A 4,529-nucleotide genomic window follows, 5' to 3' on the forward strand; every position below is an offset into this window, starting at 1 on the left:
TGGTGTCTTTATTCTGGTGGTTTAATTCTGTGGGGATTATTGATTCCATCTGCTTGGAAAATTCATGGAGAAACTTCCAGGGAGTTTGGTGTCTTTATTTTGGTGTGTTTCATTCTGTGGTGATTTATTCCATCCACTTGGAGAATTCATGGAGAGTCTGGCTGGGGGTTTGGTCTCTTTGTTCTGATGAGTTTAATTCTGTATGGATTTTTTTATTCCACTTGGAAAATTCATGGAGAGTCTGGCTGGGGGTTTGATGTCTTTATTCTGGTGGGTTTCATTCTGTGGTGATTCCTGATTCCATCTGCTTGGAAAACTCATGGAGAAACTTCCAGGGAGTTTGGTGTCTTTATTCTGGTGGGTTTCATTCTGTGGTGATTTTTTTATTCCACTTGGAAAATTCATGGAGAGTCTGTCAGGGACTTTGGTGTCTTTATCCTGGTGGGCTTCATTCTGTGGTGATTCTTGATTCCATCTGCTTGGAAAATTCATGGAGAAACTTCCAGGGAATTTGGTCTCTCTTTATTCTGGTTGGTTTCATTCTGTGGTGATTTTTTATTCCATCCACTTGGAAAATTCATGGAGAGTCTGGCTGGGGGTTGATGTCTTTATTCTGGTGGGTTTCGTTCTGTGGTGATTCCTGATTACATCTGCTTGGAAAATTCGTGGAGAAGCTTCTGGGGGAAGTATTCATCTTCTTTATTCTGGTACATTGAATTCTTTAGTGATTTCTGATTCAACCTGGCAAATTCATGGAGAAACTTTCAGGGAGTTTGGTGTCCTTATTCTGGTGGATTTCATTCTGTGGTGATTCCTGATTCCACTTGGAGAATTCATGGAGAGTCTGGCTGGGAGTTTGGTCTCTTTATTCGGGTGGGTTTTATTCTGTGGTGATTCTTGATTCCATGTGCTTGGAAAATTCATGGAGAAGCTTCCAGGGAGTTTGGTCTCTCTTTATTCTGATGCGTTTCATTCTGTGGTGATTTTTTATTCCATCCACTTGGAAAATTCATGGAGAGTATGAAAGAGGGTTTGGTGTCTTTATTCTGGTGGGTTTCATTCTGTGGTGATTCCTGATTCCACTTGGAGAATTCATGGAGAGTCTGGCAGGGAGTTTGGTCTCTTTATTCTGATGAGTTTAATTCTGTGGTGATTTTTGATTCCACTTGGAAAATTCATGGAGAGACTGGCAGAGGGTTTTGATCTCTGTTTATTCTGGTGGGTTTCATTATGTGGTGATTTTTTATTCCATCCACTTGGAAAACTCATGGAGAGTGTGGCAGGGGTTTTGATCTCTTTATTCTGGTTTAATTCTGGAGCAAAAAGGGTTTTGTCCTGGTTAAGAGTGTCTAGGAGCGGTCTCCACTGCTGGTGGTTTGTGAACCAGCTCCAAAGGTGCCACATCCAGGCCTTCCTTGGACACCTCCAGGGACGGGCACCTCCATCCCTGGGAGCTCCATTCCAATGTTTAACCACCCCTTCCATGAAAAAATTCCCTCTGATGTCCACCCTGAGCCTGTTCCTCTTGTCCTGGTGACAAAAAAAACCCTTTATGAGGAGCCCACCCACCCAGGCTCTGCACAAATGTTGCTCCAGGAACCAAAGGATGCTGCTCCCTCTGGAAATCAGGCCACTGAATTTCCCTTCTCCTGATGAGAAACGAGCCCAAACCCCCACAGGGCGTTGATTTTGTTGGGTTTTTTTCCTACTTTCTCCACCTTAACAGCCCCAACATCAGTTTATAAAAGAAAGGGGCGGGAGGGTGACAAGTTGGAGCAGAATTTGTAGGAAGTTGTGGCCCAGCTCTGCTGCAAACACAGCCTGGTGCTTCCAGGGGAATCGAGTGGCTCCAGAGCGGCTTTTCCAGCACTGCTGGCAATAATTAACAATTCAGACTGCACTAAAAGCTGCCTGGAGGCGGAGAGACATCTCTAGGTCGGGGATTTACTTGAAATTTAAAAAAAAAAAAAAATCAGTCAATAACACTTTGCCGCTGTTTGGCTTTAATTCCTCCCCGTTTTCCACAGATAACCTGGAAACTGGTGATGCCCACCCAGGGTTTGATATTTTTTTGGGCAGCAGAGCCTTGGAGTTGCTGGTTTTGGTGTGAAAATCCCCAACATCTGCTCCCCAGGAGGTGGGGTTGCTGTCAGATTCCTCGCCAACAAGCCCTGCTCCTTCATGTGGTTTGGGTTTTGCTCTTGAAACAGTTAATTCTGCTTTATTCCTTGCTCCCATAAAAAGCTAAATTTAGCCGGGGTCTCCTCTAATCTGAGCCGGTTTATGGAGGCGACAGGGTTGTTAAAAACAAAATTACTCAGGGAAGGGAGTACAAATGTGTAAAGTAAGTGAGCACAGAGGGGTTTATGTTGGATCTGTGCTCACCACTCGCTCGTGGGCGAGCAGGGGGAGAAGTTGTTGTAAAAAAGATCAAGTGGGCTGCTCCAGGGACACGTGTAGTGGAGCCACACACGGACGGACACACACAGAGCATCCCAGCCCGGAATCAGGGCTCAGACAGAGGGAGCCCAGCCCAGCTCACTGCATTTGTGTGGAAATTTGGAGTATTTTAGGAAAATGGGCTGGAAGAGACCTGCAGAGGTCACTCCAGCTGCTCCCTGTCCCTCGGAGCAGGCAGGGCAATCCTGAACTCCCCAGCAGCTTCCTGATGCCAGGGATCACCTCGGGAAGGGGGAGCTTTGCAGGGCAAATGTCATGGGTTGACATTTTGACAAAATGCCAATGCACCCATGAGGGTATATTTTACCTAATGAACTCCTGTGAGATGTGGTCAAGAACAAAGCAGAGCAGGCCTACTTCTTGAAACAGACAGACAATTTATTATATTACATAACAATGGACAATAGAAAAGGAAAGAAAAACCCAGCCACCCAAAAGCAGAAGAGAAAACCTCCCAAAACACTGCTTCTCCTCCCCCCAATTCCATTCCATACATGCTCACTCAGTTGACTCTGGCACATTACCTTCATCTACTTGCTTAATCCCTCAACAACCCTGGGTTCCTAATCCAAACCATCATCCTTTAAAATTCAGACAATCCACATTCCATCCAGGACGAGAGGAGTCTCTCTCGCACCACAGACCCCCCCCCACAGGAAACACAGGTCCACCATCCCGTGTTCCCACGTCACCCATGGCACTGCCTCGAAGAGTCTGCCAGGGTGACACCCTCCTTTCCATGTCCGGCACTCTCACTGCCGTCCATGGACCTGCACTGCAACAGGGCTCTTTTTAAGGATGTCTTGGCCAAGTACCAAAAACCAGCCATCTTCTCATTTTGGGACTCAGGTCCCCCCCATTTACCCCTGGGGCCGGGGGCTCCACGAAGCAGGCCAAAACGTCTCTGGGTTTGAGCCAAAAACATCCACCCAAACACAGTCTTATTTATAGTCAGGAGGGTCCAGGGTCCGTCTATGGCTATCATTATGCAAGAAAAGTCCGGCCTCATAAGCCACTCCTCTTCATTCCGGCCATCGAAGGGGCTTCTTTTCATCTCACATTACCCTCTCGGTCCCAGGCTGTCCTCTCTCTTCTAAAACCACCAACTATGAGAATACAGCGTCCAGGGATAACTCTCTTCTGCCTTAGAAAGAGTTAAAAGCTTTATCTCCCACCACCAAGGTCAGGCACAGGCGATCGCAGACACTGCAGCTCTCACAAGCAGCTCCAACTCGGCACCTTCTCTCTGTGGGGGGGAGGAGAGAGACGGGACCGGGGGGGGGAAGGGGGGGGAACGGGATGGGACAGGGAGGGGGACGGAAGGCACCTCCAAAGTTCTCCCTCCACCCCTCCATTCTAGATGGAAGCTGGACCAGCTCCACTCCAGCTCCCTCTGTTCCCCACCCCAAGGCCCACCTTGCTAAGCCAGGCCCACCTTGCTCCCCTCCCCCACCCGGCCTAGCCAGGCCGGCAGGGGAGAGGAGAAGACGCTCCCTCTCCGAAAGCAGAGCAGGAAAGAGGGAGTCCTGCTGGGAAATCCGGCTTTTAACCCCTCGTGTCCTCAGAGGCGTGTCCACCTCTTAGTGGCCAACAAAGGTGCCAATATTCAAATCTAAAGACTAATTGGTTTGACCACTACTTCCAAAAAAACTCACTTCCCTTCAAACCACGACACCCTGGATTTCAATGGCCTCAGGATTTCAGGATTTCACCACAAAGAAATGGACATAAAATATTGGTCCTTACTTGTCTGGCCCTCAGCTTTTATCGAAGCAGAAGATAAAGGAACCTGCTGAGAGATCAGTCAGTGCTGAGTGTGCTTGAAGCACCACTTTTCCACACATTCGTGGAATCATGGAATGGTTTGGGCTGGAAGGGACCTGAAATCCCATCCCACCCCTGCCACGGCAGGGACACCTCCCACTGTCCCAGGCTGCTCCAGCCCCAGGGTCCAGCCTGGCCTTGGGCACTGCCAGGGATGCAGGGGCAGCCACAGCTGCTCTGGGCACCCTGTGCCAGGGCCTGCCCACCCTGCCAGGGAACAATTCCTGATTCCCAAGAGCCCATCC

At 48.8% G+C, this 4,529-nt stretch overlaps 1 long non-coding RNA gene across 1 annotated transcript; it reads right to left on the minus strand.

Moving 5' to 3' along the window:
* Window positions 1-2,817: 2,817 nt before the first annotated feature.
* LOC134548703 (uncharacterized) lies at window positions 2,818-4,129 on the minus strand. The gene is made up of 2 exons (XR_010079876.1): window positions 3,877-4,129; window positions 2,818-3,706 (listed from the first exon to the last, which is right to left on the minus strand). It is a non-coding gene; the product is annotated as an uncharacterized LOC134548703 (long non-coding RNA).
* Between the last annotated feature and the right edge of the window lie 400 nt (window positions 4,130-4,529).

The sequence above is a fragment of the Prinia subflava genome, chromosome 3 (assembly GCF_021018805.1).
Source record: "Prinia subflava isolate CZ2003 ecotype Zambia chromosome 3, Cam_Psub_1.2, whole genome shotgun sequence".
Taxonomy (NCBI): Eukaryota; Metazoa; Chordata; class Aves; order Passeriformes; family Cisticolidae; genus Prinia; species Prinia subflava.